The following is an 11,542-nucleotide window of genomic DNA, read 5'->3' on the forward strand; positions in this document are numbered from 1 at the left end:
GTATTGCTAGATAATCAAAGTGTTAAGACACATGGAGTCTTCCTGTAAATGCATGGAAAGGGCACTCAGTAGGGTCATATTCCTGGCTTTCCCTGGTGGGAAAAATTATGATAGTAAAATAATCCTTAATACTTCCTGCTCAGAGCTCAGTCTCTTTCTATGCCACGTAGCCAATGAGAAAGGTTGCTAGTTCTGTGTTCTCCAGATTCTGGCTGTCTTGTTTTTCATTGCTGCTTACTGCTCCGTCAAGTCTGAAGCTTTATGTAGGCAAACAACAATTTTATTCTTCCATTTCAGACCTCTGTGCTTATTTTGTTCCAAGGGATAACAAAGGGAAGAACCAGTCTGCTGGAGCATCCTGGATAATTGCTAGCAAGGTTACGCAACCTTTGTCCCAGAAGTTATCACATTTTATGCTGCAAAGGTATAGTAAATTTCAAACTCTGCTAACTGGAAATTAAACTCACACAGGTGAGTAAGAGAAAGGACAATTAATAAATAATATCCTATCCTGCCCTCCAAAACCACCCAACACTTCTGAGACCTTGTCCACACTCCCTCTTCTCCTGCTGCATTCCCTGGATTGATTGATTGATTGATTGATTGATTGATTGATTGATTGATACCCAGCGGCGTAGCGTCGGTTGTCAGCACCCGGGGCAAGGCAAGTAATTTGCGCCCCCTAACCCGGGGCAAGGCTGCCAGCTTCTTCTTGCTGCTGCCTGGGCTGGTTGGGTGTGGTTCTCTCCCACGCTCAGCGCTGCGCTGGGCGGCCGCTGCACTGTCCCTCCCCCAGATATTCCCTCCCTCGCTCTCTCTCCGCTCCGCACCGCAACGCACGCCTAGCACCCCCCCCCCTCCACAGTGGGCGGTGACCCGGCAGCTCGGATCGGATTCACACAGCCAGCACTGCAGTGAGAGAGAGTGAGTGAGCTAGGTAGGGGCAGAGAGCTGCGAGTGTGAGCGCACCCCCCCAAATGTTGTGCCCAGTGCGGCTGGCCCCCCCTGCACCCCCCACGCTACGCCACTGTTGATACCCCACCCACCTGGCTGTGCTTCCTCAGCCACTCTGGGCAGCTCCCAATAGAATATTAAAAACATGATAAAAGATCAAACATTAAAAACTTCCCTAAACAGGGCTGCCTTCAGATGTCTTATAAAAGTCAGACAGTTGTTTATTTCCTTGACATCTGATGGGAGGGCGTTCCACAGGGCAGGTGCCAGAACCGAGAAGGCCCTCTGCCTGGTTCCCTGTAACCTCACTTCTCGCAGGGAGGGAACTGCCAGAAGGCCCTCGGAGCTGGACCTCTGTGCCTGGGCTGAATGGTGGTGGTGGAGACGCACCTTCGGGTATACTGGGCTGAGGCCATTTAGGGTTTTAAAGATCAGCACCAAAACCTGCTCTATTGCTGAATTGGAGCAAACATAAATTGAGTTTTCCACCGATTGATGCTTGCTCCAATTCAGTGTGTTTTGCTGGGGAAAACAGCGGAGCAAATGGAAAACCTCTCAGACCCATTCCTAGGAAGCATGGCACAAGCAGAAAACATCTTGGGCCCGTGCTTTTTAGACACGGGAAAAGTGAATGAGCTCTAAGCATGAGGGCTGAAATTGAGCAGCAGGGTTCAAGGGTTTGTATTCACTAGCCTTGCCCCCAATGTCCTCATACATGCTGAGTGTTCCTGTTCCAGCTCTGCTCTTTCTGGGTGAGAGGCCCCCAAGTCCTAATAAAACAAAAATGTGAACTATAGGTTCTAAGTTCTACACCAGGGGTCAGCAAACCTTTTCAGCTGGGGGCCAGTCCACTGTCCCTCAGACCTTGTGGGGGGGCCAGACTATATTTATATTTGCCCCACAAATAACCCAGAGATGCATTTCAAATACAGTGGTACCTCGAGTTAAGTACTTACCGTATTTTTCGCCCTATAGGACGCACCGTCCCATAAGGCGCACCTAGTTTTTTTGGGGGGAAATAAAGGGAAAAAAATTATTTTTCCCCCCCAGGTGCGGGGCTGGGGCGGGGGAGGCCCGAGCTTCCCCCGCCCCAGCCCCCAAACAGGCAGCTCTCTGCAAGCCATGGGAGCCCAGCACTGGCTCCCGCTGCTTGCGGAGAGGTCCGCGAAGCCTGGACGCGCTGAGCTCAGTGCGCGCAGGCTTCTGCATGCAAGCAACTCTCCGCAAGCAGCGGGAACGCTCCCACTGCTTGCGGAGAGGTCCGCGAAGCCTGGACGCACTGAGCTCAGCGCGCGCAGGCTTCTGCATGCAAGCAACTCTCCGCAAGCAGCGGGAGCGCTCCCGCTGCTTGCGGAGAGGTCCGCGAAGCCTGGACGCGCTGAGCTCAGCGCGCGCAGGCTTCGGCATGCAGGCAACTCTCCGCAAGCAGCGGGAGCGCTCCCACTGCTTGCGGAGAGGTCCGCGAAGCCTGCAGAGCGAGAGGGGTCGGTGCGCACTGACCCCTCTCGCTCTCCAGGCTTCAGCGAAAGCCTGCATTCGCCCCATAGGACGTACACACATTTTCCCTTCATTTTTGGAGGGGAAAAAGTGCGTCCTATAGGGCGAAAAATACGGTAATTCGTTCAGGAGGTCCATTCTTAACCTGAAACTGTTCTTAACCTGAGGTACCACTTTAGCTAATGTGGCCTCCCGCTGCCGCTGTGCTGCCACTGCACAATTTTTGTTCTCATCCTGAAGCAAAGTTCTTAACCTGAGGTACTATTTCTGGATTAGCGGAGTCTGTAACATGAAGCGATGTAACCTGAGGTACCACTGTAAAAGCACACATTCTACTCGTGTAAATACACCAAGCAGGCCCCACAAATAACCGAGAGATGCATTTTAAATAAAAGGACACATTCTAGTCATGTAAAAACACGCTGATTCCCGGACGGTCCGAGGGCCGGATTTAGAAGGCAGTTGGGCCGGATCCGACCCCCGGGCCTTGGTTTGCCTACCCATGTTCTACACATGTTTCAAAGATGTACCACACTTGCTTTGGAACACACTGGGCTGATGATCTAGAGCATACTATAATATAGTGCTTTCCGGTATATTGTGGGTGTGGAAATTATGTTGTACCTGGGGAAAGTTTCTGTGCCACACTATTTTGTCGCCATCAATGGAAAATTCCTGACCTGGGGCAGCCTCCAGATCCACCCTTCCAACCTTGACTCTCATGAAGGAGTTATTTGGAAAAGTAATCATGCTGGTAATATCAAATCCAGCTTCAACTTCCCTGTTCTCACCAAAAGAAACTGTTTCTCCAGCACTGTTGTTAAATGAGACCCTCTTTAGGAAGGGGTGAAGCTGCACTGAAAGAAAAGCAGAAAGAATTCTGTCAAATTACTATTAGAATCATAGAGTTGGAAAGGACCCGAGGGTCATCTAGTCCAACCCCCTGCAATGCAGGAATCTCAACCAAAGCATCCATGGCAGGTGGCCATGCAGCATCCGTTTAATATATATTTTAAATAAGATTAAATAAACAGCCATATGAGAAATATGTAAAATAACTAAGCAAGTATTGGAAATCACCCCAGAATTGGCCTTACTAAACATCTTCCAAGACAATAATGCCCATTTACACCACAAAGAACTCAAATTATATAGCCAAGATAACCACCAACTGTAAAGGAGATGAATTTATTTGACCTTCTACATCAAGCTATATTCTACAGTGGTACCTCGCAAGACGAAAAGAATTCATTCTGCGAGTTTTTTCGTCTTGCGATTTTTTTCGTCTTGCAAAGCACGGATTTTGGAAAAGCTTCAAAAATCACCAAAGTCTTCAAAAACCTCAAAAAAAGGCTACCACACCACGTGCTATGAGTTGCTCCTCGAAGTCAAGTCGCAACTGCACCCCCTGAATGCATGGTTTTAAGAAAAAGGAAACAAACTTGCAAGACGTTTTCGACTTGCGAAGCAAGCCCATAGGGAAATCCGTCTTGCGAAGCAACTCAAAAAACAAAAAACTCTTTCGTCTTGCGAGTTTTTTGTCTTACGAGGCATTCGTCTTGCGAGGTACCACTGTATCTTTATCACCAAACTCCAAATATAATTGCACATTGTATTAATTAACATTATTTTTTTAATATATTAGTGGTCATGTGATGATTTTAGCCTATAAATTTTATTGTTTAATGTCTTACCCTGTATATTAAGGTACTTTATAGCTCTGTTTAGAGTAGGTAATGTCTTGATAATATAAATGTTTTAAGTTTTTTGTATTAATCCAGTGTATTTTCTTTTAATTGTTGAATGATTCTGTGTACATTGTGGCAGCCTTTGGCTATGTGCAATAAAACTGACTGACTGACACAAAGAACTCATAACCCACCTACTTTCAACAGCCAGAAACATCATAACCAGACATTGGAGAGACCTGTCAGGAGTAAGCATGGACCAATGGTACCAAATAGTATGGGAAACAGCCTTACTAGAAAAGTTAAGCAATAAACTGAAACTGACATGGGGACAAATAGAAGAAGACGCCTTCACCCCGGTATGGCTCCCCTTTATCACATACACAGCCCAACAAGACAATGACAAAAATCCACCAACGGCATACAAATCAATATGGCTAACCTCATCCAAAACACCCACCCACCCCACTCACACATGAAAACAATGATCACCACAGCCAACCACAAACAAACAACTGCACCCTAGGCCAACCCCAACCTCTCTCAACACCAAAGAAACACAAGTGAATAGCAGAGAACATGCACAAACGACGCTGACACAAAACCCCACATATATTAAGCAAAATAGAAACATCGCCACCCGACCCCACCCCCACTCACCTTTCCCCCCTTCACCTCTTTCCCCCTTTTCTTCCTAATGTCTCAGCAAATGAAACCGATAAAAAAACAAATGAAACTGTAAAAAAAATGTTGCTTGAAAAGACAGAGAGAGACATTGCACATACTTTTGTAAACCAAGAAAATCTTTAATAAATAGGATTAAATAAATGGTCCCGTAGAATAGGAAACTATTACAAGGCCAAGAGTCAGAAGGTTGAAGCTTTTAGTTAAAGACACAATAGCTCCCAAAGTCCAAATAAAAGCTTACATTCCTGAACAAATACTCTAGCACTACTTTGGTTTTATAATTTGCTGCAAGCCTCCCAGTCAGATGGGTGGCACATTTTATGTTGTTGTGGTGGTGGTGGTTGTTGTTGTTGTCTTAATAAATTGCACTACAAAAAAAATGAGACGCCACACACAAACAGGAAGGCAGGAGACATGAACACAAAGATTGTGTAGGGAAACAATGAGTGAACAAAGGATAGCAATTGCAGAATAAATAGTTAGTTTGGAAGCTGATTTGGAATCTATGAAGAAAATGCACCAGAGCTAAAATGAGCATTTGTTGCACTGAATAATGAAGGGAATCAGAAAGGAGTTGACCGACAAAAGTGCTGGATCATAATCAACAGTGATTTCCAGAGCATGTTTTACACACTGCTGGGTGTAATTTTCCTGCTCATGTGAAACAAATTGTATTTCATCAAAGGCATTACCTGCCAAGACTGCAGTTTCTGAAGCTCCTGCACCCCTCCTTCCATCACTCCCCTATATTTGGTCCTGGACAAGAACATGGCATGTAGAGCATGTGCTATGGCATAAGCAGCATTATAGAGACTGTAGCTGTGGCCAGTCATGCTCATCTCAAAACCAGATGAAGGGAGATCTTCCAGCTTCTCCTCTCCGGTGCAAGCTTCACTGGCCTTCTCCTCTGTATTAAAACCTGGAAATAAACAGAAAAATACCTCTTCCCAGAACTCCCTGAGAAAGCCATTTCCATTTGCCTCAAAAGGATTCTGGAGCTGAAGAAAGCTTTTGAATCCTTGTACCTCATTTGAATGAACAGCAAAGGAGAGGGAACCGTGGAAGACTTCCGTGTCCCACATTAGTTGGAAGTTCAATGCTGTGAAATCCAGCTGTGCTGTCAGAATCCACACTTTACCTTCCGGTGTCTTTTTCACATCTTCCATTTCACCTAGTGCTACCATGGTTCGAAAGTCAAGCATGGACTTTGTTTCTCCATAGACAATGACGACCTTGGCTTTACTTTCCATAATTACTTGAAAGATTCGGATCCAGTGGTGGTGCATGTGAAAATAATCGTCAAAATGTTTCGTTTTCTGAGTTCTCTCTGAGAAGGCCAAGCAAATGCCTCTCTGGGAAAACAGATGTTGCAAGGTCTGCACAAATCTTTCTCCGCTCTCATTATCTCCAGCAAGCAACCCAACCCACGTCCAACCAAAGTGGAGAAGTAACTCAATAATCCCAGTGCACTGGTGGGCTTCATTTGGCACCATCCAGTAGAAGGAAGTGGATTGGCTTTGACCAGGATCCTCTGGGGCAAAGGAGCCATAAGTGAGCTGAAAGGAAAAGAAGGGGCATGTTCCTTAACTAGTAAAAGAAACTGGTATGTGCATCTGGAGTTGTAGTGGCAGCAATAAGGTGTCGACATGCAGAGGGCAGCTGGCTAGCCCCAGCTGGGCTGTCTCCTTCCAGCCGTCCCACTGCAAAGACCCATCAGCCTCTGCTCCGACGTAAATCAGCAACCCGGGCTTCATAGCCAGGGCACACTATCAGCAGATCGAACTGCGCACACAGAATAGGCGTGAGGCTTGTGAAAGCATACTATAACTACAGATTTACTAATCATAAATCAGGACAATGAAACATGTCGTCTCTCTCTCTTCGTCTTCTCAGAGAGACAGAGAAAAGCAAAAGCAATACACCCAATGGAAGTTCCCAGCAAGCTGTGCTGGAATGTAAACAGACATGTGAAATGCAACAGTTCCACACATCTGCTCCTTAAGGTGGAATGGAAATTCTCAACGTAAGGTTGGGGATTATTATTTTTTATTCAGTTCATATGAAAAGGCAAATCTAACTAGGTTTCATTTCCCAAACAATGTGTAAACTAACAAACAGCTATCCTTTGAAATTCACACTTCTCCCAGATTTGCAATGCATTGCAGACCCACCCACAGCACACACACCCCAGGTCAAAACCAAGACAACCTCAGGAATAAACAAACCAGATAGGACCACGTTCTGGGATTATCCTTTCACACCAGTCACATATTTCTCCCAGCTGTACAAAACCTTTTGAGGAGGAAAAGATAATAATGGTGAAACAGTTGTGACACCCTCAAGTCAGTATCCTACCTGGGGAATCTTGTAGATGTCCAAGATGGTTGCCATGTCGAGGGAGGTATCAAAGTCAAGCCCTCCAATCACTGCCACCAGATTTTTCTGGATGTCACACTTGTAGTTGGGTATGTGTATGGAAGGAAGGCCCAGAGTGGCCTGGTAAGTCAACCTCCGATTGAAGTAACTGTCATAGATGTGGAATCCCAATGTGATATTAGGCAAGATCTTGGAATTCTCATTTATCTCCTTGACAGCAAACACCAAGGCCAGAAGGTGTTGGTAGTTCTTTGATACAACACTGCAATGAGAATGTTATGGTGTATCCCTCATCAGGGATACACTATGCTCCATGAGAATATTTCCGCACTATTCTGCTGCTCTTCCAAGAATATCTGCTGAATAGGATGATACCCTTTTCCCATCAAAAGTATATTGATAACCTAGGAAACTGTAGGGAAATATTCCCTTCACTGCCACCGCCATAGGGAAACAGCTCCTTCAGTCCCATTGTGTATAAGCACAAGTTTGGATGTTTGTGCTTCTTTAATCTTCATGTTTCAAAGTCTATGGAACTCTGAACCACAAGAAGTCTTAAATGTGACCCTTTTCCGCTGCCTTACATTTCCCTAAGAATTCTTTCAAGCCTCCCAGAAGTTTGGCATGGCAAACCTGGGAATGGCATTGATACCAACAATGGAGATAGAACCAATTATTAACTAATATTATTTATTAAATGGGACACGAGTGGCGCTGTGGGTTAAGCCACAGAGGCTAGGACTTGCCAATCAGAAGCTCAGCGGTTCGAATCCCCGCGACGGTGTGAGCTCCTGTTGCTCAGTCCCTGCTCCTGCCCACCTAGCAGTTTGAAAGCACATCAAAGTGCAAGTAGATAAATAGGTACCGCTCTGGTGGGAAGGTAAACGGAGTTTCCGTGCGCTGCTCTGGTTCGCCAGAAGCCGCTTAGTCATGCTGGCCACATGACCCGGAAGTTGTACGCCGGCTCCCTCGGCCAATAACGCAAGATAAGTGCCACAATCCCAGAGTCGGTCACAACTGGACCAAATGGTCAGGGGCCCCTTTACCTTTACCTTTTTATTATTTATTAAAATGTTATTTTGTACTTCAGGTATACCAATGGGCACATCTCTCAGTTTGGGCTGCTCTCTGTTTCTCCATTTTTCCAATCTAAAGTTGAGTTCTCCACATTTCCACATCAGATGGCATTTTTTTAAAAAAAAAGTCATGAAAATTCACCAGCATTTTCATATGAACGTCTCCTAATATCCATGTTTGTATGCAATTTACCTAATGTACCCATTTTTGTAAAGTGATTTCCCATAATATAATGCAATTTGGTATTTTACTTCACTAATTATGCATTTCCTTTGGAGACTTTATTCCAGTACAGTATATGTATTTTTAAAAATCTCTGGTTTTTATACATTACTTGTATGGAAACCTGCATTTAGAGAAATGCTCGCTTCAAAAGATGGCTGTGTTTTTGTTCTCATATTATTTCAGAAAATGCAGATTAAGTAGGTTTACCTTAAATGTGAACTGATTCAAATCCCACCCCAGTCCCTAATAAGGTTATAGTGATATTACTTTAGGGTTATACATGTGCTTGAAGACACTTTCTAAAGACTCAAGTGATGCTCTTATTGACATTAGCCTCTGAAAGGCTTCTATCTCAGACCAAATTCTCTAAACGTCTATCCCTGCCAAATTCACCCACAAACTGGTCCAGTTAATCCTTCTCCTGCTAAAGAACTGGACAGCATCTTAGCTGACCATAGCCTCTGTCTCACTCGTTCTGATCTTCAGCACAAAATATTGTCAACATGATGGGGTTAAGCAGCTTAATATTCAGGCCTTGGCTGTCCACATTCACCTCAGCTTTCTCTGGTCTTTGCCTTACACCTCCCTCATCATTTCTCCTAACTGATAGTTAAATCCCGGAACAGAAAACACAAACCGACATATGCAAAACCTTTCTCAACAGAGGCAGCTTTTTTCATTGGTTCAAAGCAGTATTGAAACGAAGAGAAAGGGGTAGGCTACCTTAAGTGAGTCGTCCTCAACCTTCTCAAGCCGGCAGCATTATCAGGCTGGCTGTGCCAGTTTCTCCTAGCCTCAGGCTGCTAGTTTTCTACCTCAATGGAGAGGTGAGCTTTTAAGACTACCCCTCGAACAATTCTGAGGCGCAGTTCAATATTCAAAACAGAGAAGGGCTGCACACCTCATCTACAATGTATTATCCCATTCACTCAATCTTAAATCAAGATAGGTCAGTGAGTTGTCCTCAGGGTGTAGGGCTGAGGAAGAGGGAAGATTCTCCAGGTGAGAGCTGGGGAATTTTGTATTTTAATGTGATTATTAATGGTGTTATTCTTAATGTTCCTTATCTCTCTGCTTCCTCTCTTCTTCTTCTTTTTACTCTTTCTCTATCTTTTCTTTTCTTTTCTTTTCTTTTCTCTTGGCTTTCCTTTTTGTAGTTTGATTTCTCTTTGTCCAAGATAGCATTTTACTATATTTTATATGCTGTATTATAAAATATAGTAAAATGCTATCTTGGACAAACAGAAATCAAAAGACAAAAAGGAATGCCAAGAGAAAGGAAAAGAAAAGAAGATCATGGCCACTGGTCCCATCACCTCCTGGCAAATAGAAGGGGAAGAAATGGAGGCAGTGAGAGATTTTACTTTCTTGGGCTCCATGATCACTGCAGGTAGTGACAGCAGCCACGAAATTAAAAGACGCCTGCTTCTTGTGAGAAGGGCAATGACAGGCCTAGACAGCATCTTGAGAAGTAGAGACGTTACCTTGCCAACAAAGGTCCGTATAGTTAAAGCCATGGTTTTCCCAGCAGTGATGTATGGAAGTGAGAGCTGGACCATAAAGAAGGCTGATCGCCGAAGAATTGATGCTTTTGAATTATGGTGCTGGAGAAGACTCTTGAGAGTCCCATGGACTGCAAGAAGATCAAACACATCCATTCTTAAGGAAATCAGCCCTGAGTGCTCACTGGAAGGACAGATCGTGAAGCTGAGGCTCCAGTACTTTGGCCACCTCATGAGAAGAGAAGACTCCTTGGAGAAGACACTGATGCTGGGAAAGATGGAGGGCACAAGGAGAAGGGGGCGACAGAGGACGAGATGGTTGGATAGTGTTTTCGAGGTTACCAGCATGAGTTTGACCAAACTGCGGGAGGTAGTGGAGGACAGAGGTGCCTGGCGTGCTCTGGTCCAGGGGGTCACGAAGAGTCGGACATGACTAAACGACTAAACAACAACAATATGCTGTATTAGTTTACTGTTGTTAGCCGCTCTGAGCCCAGCTTGGGCTGGGGAGGGCGGGATATAAATAAAAACTTATTATCATTTTATTATTGTGAAAACTTTAATAAAATATTTAGGGGTGGGGGAAATTAAGGGGACACCATTGTAGAGGTGCTGAAAGAAGAGCACAGAGCGGTTGATTTTCTCTTCTCTTTCCAATCCCCCCTGAAACCCTGTGAAGATGGTTAGGGCTTCCAGATAACACGGAGTTGAGAAGAGTCCTGCTGAATCAGGTCAAAGCCCATTGACTTCAGCATCCTGTCCTGTCAACAGCAAACCAGATGCCTCTAGGAAGCCTGCTCTAGGAAGACCTGAGGGGCAACAGTGTTCTCCCCAATTATAGTTCTCAGCATTCAGTATTCAGAGGCATAGGCGTACTGCCTTGAACAGCAGAGGCAAATCATAGCCATAGTGGATAGTAGTAGCCATTAATAGCTTTTCTGTGAGAACAGGATGCTGGACTACATGAGCCATAGGCTTGATCCAGCAGGATATTCTAACGTTGCTAGCTATATCCTCCACAAATATGTCCACGGTAAAAGATAAAGGACCCCTGGACGGTTAAGTCCAGTCAAAGGCGACTATGGGGTTGCGGCGCTTATCTCACTTTTCAGGCTGAGGCAGCCGCCTTTTGTCCGCAGACAGCTTTCTGGCACAATGGGACACTGTGACGGAAGCCAGAACGCACGGAAATGCCATTTACCTTCCCGCCGCAGTGGTACCTATTTATCTACTTGCACTGGCATGCTTTTGAACTGCTAGGTTGGCAGGAGCTGGGGCAGAGCAACGGGAGCTCACCCCGTCGCGGGGATTTGAACCGCCGACCTTCTGATCAGCAGGCCCAAGAGGCTCAGTGGTTTAGACCACAGTGCCACCCGTGTCCCTCTAATATGTCTAATCCTCTTTTAAAGCCATCCAATTTTTTTTGCCCATCTTATGGGAACAAATTCCATCGTTTTACTATATACTGTGTGAACAACATTCTTTTGTCCTTCCTGAATCTACCATTATTCTACAAAGGAGGACCCAATTTCTAGT

General features: G+C 45.1%; 1 protein-coding gene across 1 annotated transcript in view; it reads right to left on the reverse strand.

Moving 5' to 3' along the window:
- Window positions 1-11,542, reverse strand: part of LOC310829901 (uncharacterized protein) — a 169,979-nt gene that overhangs the window by 157,172 nt on the left and 1,265 nt on the right. Inside the window, exon 2 of the mRNA XM_083708914.1 lies at window positions 3,243-3,308. The gene's annotated coding sequence lies outside the window, so the exon portion shown is untranslated. The remainder of the gene's footprint in view (window positions 1-3,242; window positions 3,309-11,542) is intronic.

This window comes from Podarcis gaigeae (genome assembly GCF_964106915.1).
Source record: "Podarcis gaigeae genome assembly, chromosome: 13".
Classification (NCBI taxonomy): Eukaryota; Metazoa; Chordata; class Lepidosauria; order Squamata; family Lacertidae; genus Podarcis; species Podarcis gaigeae.